Source organism: Bos grunniens, chromosome 22 (assembly GCF_055505025.1).
Source record: "Bos grunniens cultivar Pamir isolate PY7600 chromosome 22, Bosgru_T2T1.0, whole genome shotgun sequence".
NCBI lineage: Eukaryota > Metazoa > Chordata > Mammalia > Artiodactyla > Bovidae > Bos > Bos grunniens.
In genome coordinates this window covers 33522840-33539763 of record NC_141186.1, presented here as the reverse complement: position 1 = coordinate 33539763, position 16924 = coordinate 33522840, and the positions used below count along the sequence as shown (strand labels likewise).

At 39.8% G+C, this 16924-nt stretch overlaps 1 protein-coding gene and 1 long non-coding RNA gene across 7 annotated transcripts in view; both read left to right on the top strand.

The window, feature by feature from the left end:
• TAFA1 (TAFA chemokine like family member 1) overlaps positions 1 to 16924 on the top strand; it is a 601276-nt gene that overhangs the window by 302540 nt on the left and 281812 nt on the right. The gene's annotated exons all lie outside the window — the stretch shown is intronic.
• Positions 1 to 16924, top strand: part of LOC147348274 (uncharacterized) — a 169237-nt gene that overhangs the window by 148784 nt on the left and 3529 nt on the right. The gene's annotated exons all lie outside the window — the stretch shown is intronic.

Genomic DNA, 16924 nt, shown 5'->3' with positions numbered 1-16924 from the left:
AAATCAAATCATTTTAATGAACCACAGCAAGCAGCTCATGTTGAAACAGCTGTAAGCACAATATGCAAATCGTGTTTACTGGTAGCTTATGCTCCAGAGAAATAATCTTTATATGACTGCTTTATTATTTACAGTAGTTTGGAAATTTAATTTTTGTCAACATTGACAGATGCCATCCATGTTAATACTTGGACTGCTATGTATAGGAAAGGCTAAACATATGCAGAAATCTCATGTTTGTGAGCTGATAATGTGGTTGACAAATGGGTTTAACAATATCTAGTCATTTCTGAGCAGTTGACGAAATTCACCTGAGGTCTGTGGTAACAGTGAGGAGGAAGGTCAGAGGAATATGAATGAAGAAACAAGAAAGCAAAGGCTCTGGAGAGCAGTACATATAATGAAAGCATGACAGAGGATGATTAATTATATTTCAGAGCCAGATAATTCCCAGAGAATATGTGTGTACGATAAAAAGTTTCTAACCTTTCCAGTTGTAATTAAATGAGGGATTCACTAATCTAAGTTGAGTAAAAAGTACTTTGCTCCATCACCATACTAATGCACATATTGAAATAGTTTATTTTAAATAGGTCTTTTACTGCTTGACTTGTAAAGCTGCCAAACTGGACACTACCTGGAGATGAGGAGGAGGTCTGCCCCCTCACCCCACCCCATGCCCCGAAGAGAATGTTCTTCCTTAGAAATGATCAAAATGATTAAATAAAATTACAGTGCCTTGGAAAATTCACCTGCCTTAAAATATCTCATAATTTACTCTCAAGTGAAAAGGAAACAAAACTAATTTTCTACCAACACTGTTTCTTGTTGCTTTGGATTTCAATCTTCCACAAAATAATGTGTTTATAATGTTTGGGTTTCTCATAATGTTCTGCCTTTTAGAGGTTGCTAGCTTGCAGTGTTCTGGACTTTTCTCTCTCCTTTTCTTGGTGTTTGCTTTCAGACAAGGAAAAATAATGGGTCTAGAAAATGTACTGAAAAACCTGGTAGTTTTTATGAGGTGGTTTGAGTTCATACTAAAATTAAATTCCTAGATTTTTCAACAAATATTTAGTGACCGTTTTGTGCATGCCTGATGCTGCATTAGGCACTGGGGGATTGAGTGCCTACAACAGTGCCTGGCACACAGTAGGTCTCAGTAAATACATATGGAATGAATCAGTGAAATAGAACCATGTATCATCATTTTGATTTGATGACTTGAGTCAATTATCAATCTGCTTTCTTAAGACATGAAGAAAAAAGTAGAACATAGTTAATAAACATTTCACAAGTGTTTTGATGAATGGAAAAATAGCCTCATACTGCCATTATTTCCTTCTATTTTTCCATTACAGTAGGATGGTGGCATGAGTGTGACTCACAGCCAAGTTAACATTTGAAATAGATGGTACTATGTAGGACAAAAAATTAATCAAACTAAATACATATTCATTGAAGAGTCAATAATTTGTGGAAGGAGATGGCTGTAAAGTTGATTAATGGAGAGCTGTTTGTAAAAAAGGATTCCAGTGCTCACTATAAAAGACTGTAATAATTTTATGGATAAAGTAGAGATGTTGTGTGTTTAGAGGTCTCAAATTTCATGCTAAATCTCTGGGGATTGTAGAGAGGTTCCTCTCCCCAAGTGAAGTGCCATAAATTAGTGAGGGTAGATTAGATGATGCTGCATTAACAATCAACCCCTATATCTCAGTTACTTGCTGAAACCAAGGCTTATTTCTCAATTAGGCTGCTTGTCAGCTGCAGCTTTACTCTGTCACTTGGCTCCCAGGACCCAGGTTAAAGAACAAACATCTATGAAGAATATTGCTGGTCCCTACAGCAGAAAGGACAGAAACCTGGAGAACTATATGTTGGCTTTTAAAGCCAGTGGAGCCTGGCGGGCAAGTCTACATAGGGGTGCAAAGAGTAGGACACGACTGAGGACACACAGCACCCCAAAGTGACCCCCAACACATCCATCCGTATTTCACTGGTTACCGCAAGTTGAATGACCCCTCCCGAGCTCACCTCAGGGAAGGATACCCAGGAACAAGAAATAGAATATTTGATAAACTAGTAATGCAACCTACATAGTTGATTTTCCTAATTTCTCTTCAGCATATAGGGAATGTCTTTATCAGGAATCTTGACAAGGAGTGTCAGGGATGGGAGGGTGGGTAATAATGTTGAAGTCATTGCAAACTCCCCAGGGGCTGAGATGTGCTTTCTTTTGTTCACAGTTAGGCCGCCTGTACCTAGCACAGTGCCTGGAAGATGCCAGATGCTCTGTAAATATCTGTTGTTTACATGATCAGCTTTTGTACCTTATTTGTGAAGCCCAGTGTAAAATGAAAATTCAGGGGTTTTGTTCCCCCCAGATAGGGATAAAAGTACTGTTAGAGCTATGAAAATGTATTTTCCTCTCTCTATCTTTGACATGGTGCTTTCATTTGCTATCTAATGTTGAGATTACTCAGGCACAGGAATTCCTGCTGGTGAGATCAGACTTGTACGTGTGCCTGGGAGCTCCACCCCATGGCCCACCAAGTTCCCATGTCTCTACTCTGCAGTCTTTTGACTCTCTTATCTTGCCACTGAGGAACAAAGACCCATGAGGACAGCGACATAACTGTGGTCATGCCATAGTGCTTTGTAAACACAAGGATTCAGTTCTGACCATCTTTCTAACATTATACTATTTTGATTTACTCTTGTGTTTTTCTTCCTCCCAGAGTATTTTTTTTCCTTTCTGTTTTGAAATTTATTTATTTTTAATTGGAAGATAGTTGCTTTACAATGTTGTGTTGGATTCTGCCATACAAAAACATGAATCAGTCACAGGTAGACACATGAATCATCCTTCTTGAACTTCCCACCTCCCACCCCATCCCACCCCTCTAGGTTGTCACAGAGCATTTGATTTGCCTTTCCAGTTTCCATTAGATTTTATAGGACAGAATAAATATTTTTAAAACTGAGAAATTTTTTTTACCTAGTTCTTTGCACTTCTGAAGAATATATCTTTCCGTATAATTGCTTACAATATTCTAAGGTAGTCTGGTGTAGGTACACTTGTTTACTTGATAATTAATTGAATTTAAGCCTTCTGAATTATGTTGTCTTCAATAAAGATGCACCATGTAATGCATCTAATAATAAAATAATTGAATCCCCAAATTTAAATTCATAGCTAGAAGACAAAGCCCATAACATGGGTAAATGTCCAATTTTTCAAAGAATTATGTTAATGGAAAATCCTCAGAAGACAGCATTTTATTTGAATATTATTCTTTCTTCTCCTCCTCTTACCTTCCTACAAAAGTGTCCTCAGCAAATAAATCCATTTTACTTGAGGTATCTTGGCTCCCATTAGCCATACTGAAGCCTAATTTTTGGTTCAATTTAAGAACATGTAAGGAATAGCTATAAAAAGATTGAATCCTACAAAGAGATTTGATCCTTGGATGTTACTTCTAGTAGAATCCAGTTCAGTGTGTATGATTTTTAAAGCTCGAAATCAAACTAATTCGAGAGAAGTATAAACAGTCACAACCAGTAATAGTACAAGTGAGATAACTATAAATAGTGAGTTGGCCAAAAATGTCCTTCTGGTCATTCTGAAACAGCTTACGGAGAAACCCAAGCAAACGTTTTGGCCAACACAATATCTACAACATAAATTATCCGCTGGGGGTTATTTGCCCCATTCCCCCACCACCACCTCAGAGGACATTTGATGATGTCTGGATTCATTGTTGTCATGACTGAACGGAGAGGATTACTGGAATCCAGTGGGTAGAGACCAGGAATGGTGTGAAGCATCTCATCTTATAAAGGACAGCCCACAGCCAACAAATAACTATGTACCCCAGAATGTCAGTACTGTAAGGCTAGGAAACCCTGACCCAGAGGGTCCATCCAAAGCATTAAGGAGTGTGGGCAACTGATTTAAAAAAAAAAGTAGTCAGGTTTTATCCAGTATCACCTACACATGCATTAGTGGTATCTGTCATTCTTACCACTAAGGATTTTGACAAAGTTAAATTCACTCTGGGCTTTGTCCCTCGGGTAAAAATCATTTTTCCACATCCCCATTTCAAAATTAATTCATCATCCTCACAACAGAATAAGTATCGTTTTTCTTCTTTAAAGTTCAAAAGAGACATTTCTGTATTAGAAGGATTAAAATCCTTCATTCTGGTTTAGTATTCCAAAGATAGAAGGAACTAGCTAAGCCATGGTTTGGATCCAATTTATCCTACTGAGCTATTTAAAGTCTTCATTATCATAAAAATAATTGGTATTTTTCATAGTAACATTAGAATGGTTGTTAGCTTTGATAAAGCAAGTAATGAGAATACTACTAAGACAGTGTTTCTTCTAAAATGATTTCACTTGAATACTTTATGTCCAATTTGAATATATACGTATATGTGTGCATTTGTGTATGCATATATGTATATTTGTGTGTGTGTGTATATGTGTGAGTGTATATATATGCAAAACAAATCCTTCTGTGCTTACAATTTAACTGCAAATTTGGGGACAGAGGATAATAATTAAGCCCTTTCTCTTATCTCCCAAATTCCAAGTCAATTGAGGTTTAAGTTATATACATGAAGATCATAATACCACTTTAGCTTTATTAATGATACAGCCAAGCTGAGAACAAGGCTTAGATACATGGCCACAATCTGGCTTCTTTGTGTCTTTCCCTTTATGTTGAACATGCCTACGTGTGGGTCCCAGCTCTTTCTGTCCTCAGATCCATGCATTACCCTCCTTTGCCCTGTCTGTGTAGTGAGGCTACATTGTCCTGGCTCCGGTGCTAGCTAGTTTCAAGTAACAGGAGGTCCGGAAGTGTTAGGAAAGAAGAAACAAGAGTTTCTCCCTCCCTGTCTCTACAATATCTTTGGCAGCAGCTGTCTCCCCTCCATAGTCCTAGACCCTGCTGAAAACACCTGCCATGGTAGATTCTGGAACTGAGGCCCCTGTGAAAGCACCTCCTTTCACTCTTCTGACCCAGGCCCAGAGGGGGCTCCCTGCTGCTCCTGATCTCCATTTTCTTTTAGCTTCTCACCTCTTACTCAGCCTCTGTGACCAGTTTTCCAATGAAAACCATGTTCTAAAGACTCTCTCACACCTATATTCACCAGAACCCAAGGTTGCCCCACAGAGGCAGGATCTCGAGATGACACCCCGAAAACAGGCTCTTCCTCAGTGGGAACCAGAAGGGTTCCTGCTCCTTTTCTTCCTCTGAATTCTCCCATCACATAAGAACCCCCCTTCCCAAGAGAACAAAGAGAGAAGGCCCTAGGGAGGAGCTGAAGAAGGTCTACCTCATCGATCTCCTCCTGGAGCATGACCAGAAGCATCCATGTTTCTTCTACAGTGGAGGCAACATGGACCACACAGTTGAGACTGAGCTCCAGGACCAGACAGTCTGGGCTCAAACCTCTGACATGCCTCTCACTGGCTGTGCTATGTAGGCAGGTCAATTTGCTTCTCTTTTCTTAGGTCTCTTTCTTTAAAAATAGGAGCTAATGTGGCCTACTTTATAAGGCTATTACAAAGTCTATGTAATCTAATACACAAAATCAACTAGAGCATCACTTGGCATCTACAACAGAGTCTAGGACCATAGAGGGGAGAGAGATGCTTCTACAGATACTGTGGAGGCAGAGAGGGAGAAATTCGTTTCTCCTTTCCTAACAGTTTCCAAATTCCCATCAGTAAAAGATACATCTCTGTCTTAAGATAAGTCCCTTTGCATTTCAGCTATGCCTGCTAAATCACTTCCTTCAAGTCCGACTCTTTGTGACCCCATGGAGTGTAGCCCGCCAGGCTCCTGTCCATGGGATTCTCCAGGCAAGAATACTGGAGTAGGTTGCCATATACTCCTCCAGGGTATCTTCCTGACCCAGGGATTGAACCCGCATCTCATGTCTCTTACCTTGGCAGGCAGGTTCTTTACCACTAGCACCACCTGGAAAGCCCTATTTTAGCTATGTATTGTGCCTGCATGCTCAGTCGTGTCCAGCCCTTTGTTACTGTGTGGACTGTAGCCCACAAGTCTCCTCTGTCCGCAGGATTTTCCAGGCAAGAGTACTGGACTGGGTTGCCATTTCCTCCTCCAGGGGATCTTCCTGACCCTGGGATTGAACCCATGACTCCTGTGTCTCCTGCATTGCAGGCGGATTCTCTACTACTGAGCCATTGGGGAAGTCAATATTTTATATTGTAATATAAGTAAATATATTTTAGCTATATCCATTATCAAAAGCAGAGAGATCTTTTTCCATAGCCATGTGTAAAGATTGTTCCAGAACATCACAGAATATCTTATAAATATAGACGAGCATTATGAACAATGCCTAATGGCAGAGAAGGCTACTTTTCTAATTTCATGGGCTTGGAGCCACAAGCCAAATTTTCCTACTAGGTACCTTTATGGAATGCATTTATATTTTTCTTCCAACTCTGTCATTGCTTTACTACAAAAGAGAAGTTTAACCTACCTGCTAAGTAAAGTACTTACAGCTCAATCTTTTAGTAAGAATAACGCTTCCATAAGATTTGCTGAGTTTGCACCATGTCTTCCTGTTCTTCTCACAACCATAATATTCCTTTAGAAAGATACACACTTCACTCAAGATATCCAGAAAGTCATTCTGTTAGTTAATTCTCACTAAGATATCAGTGCTTCCACTATATTAGCATCTGCAGATCTGGAGAAGTGGTATGACTTGCCCAGTCAAGTTCATATCGTTAGAGTTCGGACAAGAATTAAGTAAATCAAGTGAGTTAAAGAAGCCTCAGTTCCTCCCATTGTATTACAGGGCCTCATTTACCTTGAGGAAAATCAGGGCCAGCTGGGAATCTATAATCAATATTTATAATGCCTTGGAAGGGGTACCAATGCTTATATTAAAAGGTGTTTTGAAAAATTAATTGTACGGAAAATTCTAAGACAATTTTGCCAAATTTCATCTCACCTTAAACATTGGCTTCACTCTGAACAGACTCTCTTCCCTAGATCCAGATAAAGTAAATGCATCCCTGGCAGAGATGCTATCTCCTCCAGACGAAATGGATCAGGATTTATGCAGCCACCTGTGTAACACATTAGCGACCACCTGCAGACCTACCCAGCTGTGTAAAATTCATTGAAATGAATAGATTCAAGTGGCTAGAACTTGGAAACAGGTTGAAGAGACAGGAAATAGGAGCCAACACAAATGCAAAGAAAAACTGGGGACAGTCAGAAACCAAACCAAACAAAACATTGAATTTTATACACAAAAGAAGTAGGGCCATCTAAGTTAAGAGCAGGTCAGTGATTGACAGTTCTTTGGCCAAAATGTATTAAATTGCCTGTCCTCATATACGGAGCTAGGTAATCTGGGCTGTAAAAATGATTATTTTTCAAGGCTGACATGCCCATAGTTGTCTTAAGTTGAAAGGGAAGGGGAAAGAATAACCAAGTATCAGAGATTGAAGTTGAACCAAATGGTACAAATATTTGTTTATTCCTTTAGCCTGTGAGATCAGCTGGAATTCATTTCTTGAAAAATAATTCTCAGAAGCAGCATGACATAAGGCAATGTTTATCAAATGCCAGCACTTGGTGGATTTACTGTGAAACCAATGAAACCATGCTTTGGAACTCTCCATTTGCACAGACCCCTGCATTGTGTTCCAGGTGGGGAGGGGGTGCCAGATTTCAATCAGGAGTAATTTCTGTCTAAGCATTTCTGATAAAGTGCCTAAAGGAATATCAGAAAAAGGGACACCTCCATCTCTAAGACTCCAGGAATCCTTGCATTTTTTTTTCTGATTCTCAATAAACATCACCTTTCCTGCCTAATTTTGTATTTTTCTTAAACAGCTCTCTCCACTCACAAATTGCATAAGCTTTAGGCTTTCCAAACCCAAGTCCCTTCTTGGAAGTGCTGGTCCATGGTGAAGATTTTGCTCTGCCAAAATGAAATGGGGAAAATGAGAAAAATGTAGAGACTTTGTCATCAAGACAAGTTAGTAATATTAACCATAATTTTGTGGGTATTTTTAAAAAGATTTATGGCCATAATTATGACATAGTAAATGCAATTCATTTAAAATGATCTTATACCTAATAAAAAAAATATACAGTCAGTCCCCCATATCTGGGGTTTCCACATGTGTGGATTCAAACAACTGAAACCATTCGGTGTCATTTCCAGGTAGGGTGGCTCTAAGGAGCTCCAGTACCATAGTTCTTTATGTCTCAAGGCAGAAAAGAATTCAGCAAGAGGCAAAGTGATAGATAAGAATTGATTTGTTAGAATAGGATGCTTGTTGGAAGAAAAGTTATGACCAATCTAGACAGCATATCGAAAAGCAGACATTACTTTGCCAACAAAGGTCCATCTAGTCAAGGCTATGGTTTTTCCAGTGGTAATGTATGGATGTGAGAGTTGGACTGTGAAGAAAGCTGAGCACAGAAGAATTGATGCTTTTGAACTGTGGTGTTGGAGAAGACTCTTGAGAGTCCCTTGGACTGCAAGGAGATCCAACCAGTCCATTCTGAAGGAGATCAGCCCTGGGATTTCTTTGGAAGGAATGATGCTAAAGCTGAAACTCCAGTATTTGGCCACCTCATGTGAAGAGTTGACTCATTGGAAAAGACTCTGATGCTGGGAGGGTTTAGGGGCAGGAGGAAAAGGGGACGACAGAGGATGAGATGGCTAGATGGTGTCACCAACTTGATGGACATAAGTTTGAGTGAACTCCAGGAGTTGGTGATGGACAGGGAGGCCTGGCGTGCTGTGATTCATGGGGTCGCAAAAAGTCGGACACGACTGAGTGGCTGAACTGAACTGAACTGAACTGAGGTTTACAAGCAGGCAGGTGAAAAATGCTGCAACCCAAGAACTTATGGGGCTACAGTTTTATAATCAAAGGAAAAGTGGGAAAGGGAAGAAGAACATCTTTGTCTTTCCTGAGTAGACATCATGCTTCCACCTTCAGGTTGTCCATACATGGCCAAGCTTCTCCTCCAGGTTGTCCATACATGGCCAAGCTAGGTCCATAAATTACTGTTTTTTTATGAGTGCACAGAGAATATGTCCTAGGGAGCATTAACTTACTGAACTCACTGGGCAGGATGCAGTTCTTATGTCAACATTGATTTACTGTTTGGGGGCATGTCACACGCTTCTGTTGCAAGGTTTTGTGGTAAAGCAAGTCTACTTTCTTGACTATTGACTAATTGTTAATTTTCAGGGGTCTCACAAAGTTGGTTTTTTGTTTTTTGTTTTTACTTACAATCCCATAGTGGGATTAACTGTTTAATCACCTACTTTGTCTCTTTATTCTGTCCCTATCACAACCATGAAATTAAAAAACACTTGCTCCTTGGAAGAAAAGTTATGACCTACCTAGACAGCATATTAAAAAGCAGAGACATTACTTTGCCTACAGAGGTCCATCTAGTCAAGGCTATGGTTTTTCCAGTGGTCATGTATGGATGTGAGAGTTGGACTGTGAAGAAAGCTGAGCACCGAAGAATTGATGCTTTTGAACTGTGGTGTTGGAGAAGGCTCTTGGGAGTCCCTTGGACTGCAAGGAGATGCAACCAGTCCACTCTGAAGGAGATCAGCCCTGGGTGTTCTTTGGAAGAAATGATGCTAAACCTGAAACTCCAGTACTTCGGCCACCTCATGCGAAGAGTTGACTCATTGGAAAAGACTCTGATGCAGGGAGGGATTGGGGGCAGGAGGAAAAGGGGACAAGAGGGGATGAGATGGCTGGATAGCATCACCGACTCGATGGACGTGAGTCTGAGTGAACGCTGGGAGTTGGTGATGGACAGGGAGGCCTGGCGTGCTGTGATTCATGGGGTCGTAAAGAGTCGGACACAACTGAGCGACTGAACTGAACTGAAAAAGTTTGAGCATGCAAGAAAATGACAGTTCCAAAGAAAATGTAACTAAAGGGTCTAGCAGAAATTCCTGTCCTTTTAAATCCCAAAGTGCTGTTTTCCCAAAGTTGCTTATTTTCTTATTTGCCTATGACAAACAAGAAATTGCAGTTTCCAAGCTGATAGAGAACATTGGGTTTCCTGTTAGCTTATGCCAGCGGTGAAGGAAACCTACTTGTGAAGTGTGCCTTGTATCACATGTTCACATTTAAAAATATGTCATTGTTTTTAATGAGCTGTAGTTGCTGCAGATTTTGCCTTGTGTCATTGACAATTACATTTGGAAATTAAGCCTAGGAAGGGGAGTCAGTTAAAATAGAATAGGCAGATTAAGAGCTATTGGGAATTGGTTGGGTTCACAGATCTTTTTTGTGTCACAGAGTTATTTCCCATTCAAATTGTCTACATATTCATATCAGCCTGGGGTGACTTTACCTGAGAGTTTGCATTCAACAAACTCTTTCTCTTGCCCTGCATAACTGTGCTCAGTCTATGCCATGTATGCATGCTCAGTGCTCAGTCGTGTCTGACTCTTTGCAACCCCATGGACTATAGCCCACCAGGCTCCTCTGTCCATGCGATTCTTCAGTCTATGCCACCCTTTACATGTTCAGCAATTTATCAGGATCTGATGTTTAAAAAACAATGAGCTTCTTTATCATGGAATATAAAAGAATGATCAGACAGAAGGAATAAAATTAAAATTTAAAGTGTTCTTATTACTTGATACACACATTAGCAGATGTATTTATGGATATTCTCTCATTTAATCCTCACAACTCTGGGAAGCAGATATTATCATTTCCTTTGAAAAGATGAAGACATAGGACTGAGAGATGCTGTGTGACAAACCCAAAAACATTAAAACAGAGTTTGCTGCTGCTACTGCTGCTAAGTCGCTTCAGTCGTGTTCGACTCTGTGCGACCCCATAGACAACAGCCCACCAGACTCCGCCGTCCCTGGGATTCTCCAGGCAAGAATGCTGGAGTGGGTTGCCATTTTCTTCTCCAGAGTTTGGGCATCTTCAAATACAGGATTTCAAGACTATAGACTATGTTGCCCAAACTGCTATATTTGAATATTTTGATATTAACAGAATGTCAATTTTATATTAACAGAATATTTTGGTATTAACAGGGAGACTTTTTTTTTTATAAAAGAGTTTTGGGCCTATCACTTGGTTTTAGTGAGAAGGAAACTTTATAAAATCTTTGCTGGTGGCTCAGGCAGTATAGAATCCAGCTGCAGTGCATGAGACCTGGCTTCAGTCCCTGGGTCTTGAAACCAAAATGGATTTTTAACCAAGGAGGGACAATATGAGTTAAGCAGCAGCCCTGATGTTAGACCATCCTGGGTTTGAGTACTGGCTTCACCAGCTATTACCAGCCTGAAATTCTGTTCTAAATACTTAACATTACTAAGTTTTAATTCTCTTATCAGTAAAATGGAGATACCAATACTAACTTCACAGGTTTGTTGAGAAGGTTAAATGTGTGTGCATGTGAAGTTGCTTCATTGTGTCCAATTCTTTGCTACCCCATGGACTGTAGCCTGCCAGGCTCCTTTGTCCATGGGATTCTCCAGGCAAGAATACTGGAATGGGTTGCCGTGCCCTCCTCCAGGGGATCTTCCCAACCCAGGGATCGAACCCATGTCTATTAGGTCTCCTGTATTGGCAGGTGAGTTCTTTACCACTGCTGCCTGGGTTAATTCAAATATATCCATGACATAGAGCTGGGTACCAAATAAGTAGTCAACAAAGGGTATTAGTTGAAGTGTTGTTATTGCCCTGTATAAAGCTGAATATTATTTGTTTATAATAACTAAAGTGTTTGAAAACCTCCAGCCTCTCTCTCAGTAATGAAAGGACTTGGGACTTCCCTGGCGGTCCAGTAGTTAAGACTTCGCCTTCCAATGAAGGGGGTGTGGGTTTGATCCCTGATCGGGGAGCTAAGATCTCATAGCCTTCATGGTCCAAAACCAGAATATAGAAAACAGAATCAACATTGTAACACATTCAATAAAGTCTTTCAAAATGGGACACACACAAAAATCTTTAAAAAAGAAATGATGATAGGACTTTTCATTGAGATATTTCCAAGTAGATCATATTACTTAAAGCAGTTCATAGGTCTGCCTTTAGTTCTATCAGTCTCTATCAAGAGAAATAAATGGACCAGGATAACCTACAAACTAGACATCCCCCAAATCCTTGATAACTATCATTTGGGTTGGCCATAAAGTTCAGTCACTCTTTCTATAATATGTTATGGAAAAATCCAAATGAACTTTTTGGCTAACCCAATACTATAGTTTTTTTGTGTGATAGAGATGAATTTTAAATAGAGGTATCTGAATATTAAAATAGCTGATCATAGTTACTATGGTGTCTTCTAGGACATATTCGTAGCTTGTCTTTGTTAACATAGATGATCTATTTGTGTAGAAAGATGTTTCTCTTTGCTGCCTAGGATCTCATTTTTCTCATGTGGCTTAACTGGAAAGCTAGCCTCAACTTTTGTATTTTTCCACATGGCTTGTTTTCATGAGTCAGCTAGTTGGTGATCAACAGGATTTTGTGCCACTCACACAAATGCATTCCCCAGTGTCTGGCCTGGGCTGTGTTGAAATTACCAATTTCATAAAATTGCTTTTGATGTTGGCTAAGATGCTATTTTTATTGAACACAGCAATTGGTACCCAGTTTCAGAAGGACAGTCTCTTCTTCTTGATGATCCTATTTAGTTTCAGATTTATGTTTGGGGAAAGTAGTTATTACACAGCTTTGAAGCCCCTTGAGCTGAAATTGCTGAGAAAAGTGTCTGCTGGGTCAGGAAGCTAGTTGAAGCATTTCAGCTGTTTTCTGAGGTAACAAACTGATGTGACTGCCCTGTGCACATTTCAACTTTGGCAGATTATCACAAATTATTTAGGGCATTTCCCAAGGACTTCTTGTGTAAACCAGCAGGTTAACATGAAGCACAGTTACATTACCCATTTTTTATTGTGCAGGTTGCTTTGAAATTCACTATGCCTGAGAAGCAACTCACAGATAAAACTAATGTCCAGACACTTTTTATTTCTTCATTTCAGAGAATAAGCTCTCTCTATATAATGAATGCATGTATAGCCTTGCAGATCCCAAGACCAGACACAACTGAAACTGAACTAGAAATTAGAACTTAATGGTAAGAAACGATGGCATGAAAGCTAAGGGGAAAAGAGAGCGTGTGGGAAACCAAGAAGAGTGACGGAATATAATGAAATAAAAACCATATAGGATGGCGAAGAGTAAATGGATGTTGGTTCCAAGCTACGTGCAAAATGGAAAAAAATCAAACATTGTGATGCTGCTACGGACTGTGATGCTGTCCATAGAGGAACAGAGAATTGTCTTAGTTGTGGCCATTTTAATGGCTAATCTACCATTTTCTGTATCTCAGCTTCCAAAGTCTGTCCCTCATGGGTAATCTACACCAGCATAGTCATGCAAATCAAGTTCTGTTACAGGATAAATCTCATTAGGCAGTGATAGCTAATGATGCACTGAGTGAAGACTGGCTTGAAAGATCAGAAACCTTAGTGACTCTTGACTATCAGTCTTTGCTTTATTTAAGCAAAATTCCTGTGTGTTTGCTGCTTTATTTTGGTTTTAATGCCCTCAGTCTCACAGGATGACCATTGGCTTTCTACAAGCCTCAGGCACACATCTTCCGTCTTAGCTGTCAATAAACCCTATACTTTGGAAGACATTCACATTTGTAGAGCTAAAATCAGGAGTACCAGAGACAGCCTGTGGCAATGTATGAGTGATCTCTGAACCACCATGTTTATGATGATGCTCTGGGCAGAAAGATGGAGAAATAGCAGGTTTCTCATGCCTCATGAATTGAATATTATGTAAACAGGTTAATTTACCTGCTTGTACATTAAATTTGCATTCAGTTCAGTCGCTCAGTCATGTCGACTCTTTGCGACCCCATGAACCGCAGCACACCAGGCCTCCCTGTCCATCACCAACTCCCGGAATTTACCCAAACCCATGTCCATCAAGTAGGTGATGCCATCCAACCATCTCATCCCCTGTCGTCCCCTTCTCCTCCTGCCCTAATCTTTCCCAGCATTAGGGACTCTTCAAATGAGTCAGCTCTTCGCATCAGGTGGCCAAACTATAGGAGTTTCAGCTTCAGCATCAGTCCTTCCAATAAACACCAGGACTGATCTCCTTTAGGATGGACTGGTTGGATATCTTTGTAGTCCAAGGGACTCTCAAGAGTCTTCTCCAATACCACAGTTCAAAAGTATCTGTTCTTCGTCACTCAGGTTTCTTTATAGTCCAACTCTCACATCCATACATGACTACTGGAAAAACCATAGCTTTGACTAGATGGACCTTTGTCAGCAAAGTAATGTCTCTGCTTTTTAATATGCTGTCTAGGTTGGTCATCGCTTTTCTTCCATGGAGCAAGCATCTTTTAATTGAAGGCAGGAGAAGGGGATGACAGAGGATGAGATGGTTGGATGGCATCACTGACTCAATGAACATGAATTTGAGCTAACTCCAGGAGATAGTGAAGGACAGGGAAGCCTGGTGCACTGCAGTCGATGGGGTCACAAGGAGATCGACATGACATAGCAACTAAACAACAACAACAAAAATGGGGAAACAATCCAAAATGTTTATCAATGAGGAGTGTGTAAACAAAATGTGGTGTATCCATCCAATGATGTGCTTAGTCTCTCAGTCATGTCCATCTCTTTGTGACCCATGGACTGTAACCACCGGGCTTCTATGTCCATGGGGCTTCTCCAGGCAAGAATACTGGAGTAGGTTGCCATGCCCCCCTCCAGGGGAATTTCCCAACCCAGGGATCAGACCCAGGTCTCCCACGTTGCAGGTGGATTATTTACCATCTGAGCCACCAGGAAAGTCAACCATAAAAAGAAATAAAGTACTGACATACTACAAGTGTCATACCTGAAAAACATTATGCTAAGTGAAAAAAGCTAATCACAAAGGGTCTATACTGTATGATTACGTTTATATACAATATCTAGAAAAGGCAAATCCATACAGACATAAAGTAAAATAGTGGTTGCCAGGGGCTACAGGGAGAGAGGAATAGCGAATTACTGCCTAAAAATCGGGGTTTCCTTTTGGAGTGAGGAAAATATTATTGAGCTAGATTGTGGTGATGTTTGTTCAATGCTGTGAATATGTCAAATGCTACTGAATTTTATACATTAAAATGGCCAAACTGGTAAATTTTATGCTATAAGACCTTTACGATACACAACAAAAATAGTCCAAGCACATAATAGATATTTTAAAAATAGTTGTTGAATAAAAAAATGAATGGATACCTGAGATAACAGACTTTAAAAAAAAACATTATGGGCTATGTTGTCACTAAGATATAGTTACCTCTGTTGCAGAGAGAAACATTTCCTTTGTGATAATCTGAAGCCAAACTATTCATCTTATCGGAGATTGTTAGCAAATTTTTATGAGTAAGATATTTATATGTGTTTCCCTTTCCCAATTCTTTGAGATAGGAATAGAGAATATTCATACTGTTAGGTATATTTTGAGGCAGTGCCGCCATGATGTATTTCAGTTATTTCTTTGTTGGCTTTGTCGTATTTGTGAGACTGCTTTGAAAACTTGATGAAAAAGATCCTTAAGTAGAGATAGTCATGATAATTAGGGAAAGCTAGATATTTCAAATATATATCTATGGGGCTGGCCAAAAAGTTCACTCAAGGTTTTCCATAAGATGGTACAAACAAACCTTTTGGCCAACCCAATACATTGGACAAAGTTAAGGGTTGTATAAGTCAGAATAGACTCTCAGTGCTTCTCCAACTGTGTGTGCAAATCACCTGCAGCCTATGTCTCAGTAGTTGTGACCTGGGGCCTGAGATTCTATATTTTTAATAATCTCCCAAGTGATAATGATGCTGCTCTACCATACACATCACACACTGATTTTTGCTGTGGGAAGAAATGAACTCTGATATTCTGACATTCATGCTATATATATTTCTCATGCTGTGGGTCTCACTCGTGCAGTATGTCTTCCTAGACCACTTCCCTGTTGACTCAGACGATAAAGAATCTGCCTGCAGTGCGGGAGACCTGGTCTTCCTATTTAGGTTATGCCAAGTGCAGACTGAATGAGATACTGAGCTCTACAGAGTCTCGTAGGGACCCATATCAGTGGAAGACTTAGCATCTCATACTTGAACCACCCAAGGGATGACAAATGAGAGGGTTAGAAAATTGAGCCCCAGCAATTAAGTACTTTGACCTCAAGGTATCCCATGTCACTTACAATCATATTTCATTAACATGATTCACTTCAAGGAAGCAGCAAAATGCAATCCTCTGTATATTCACAAATAGCATAGAACCATATGTTGAAATATTAGTGAATTTTAGGAACTTAAGTTGAGGGCCTGTGCTTGCAGTTCCATCATGTGAACAAAATAGTTCAAAAGTCATTATTCACAAATTTCATAAGAAATACATTTGCCTTAAGGTTTCAGTTATATGCTTTCTATTTACAAGAGATTTGGAGTGATTGTCTTCCTCCTCATAAGATAAGTTAATAATTCTTTTTGTCTGATAGAGTTTTGGAACTGAAAAGACTTGCAGAAGTTATTTTCAATCCTGTTACTTACAGAGGCATAAAAAAGAGGTAATCACTTTTCTTTTCAGAATAGGAACATCAAGTCTAGAATTCAGTTATTTTGACTTCTGTAAATTTTTGCATGGCATGACTTCTTGTTTGTTACTCTGATCAGTGGCAGACAATGAGTGGATCAGAAACCAGCTTCTCCATATCCCTGGTTAGTATATGTGATCTTGAAAAGAATTTTGTGGCCCTTTTAGTTTTAAAACAGTTGAATTAGAATGGACTTTAGATGCTGAATTGGAGAAGGAAGTGGCAAGA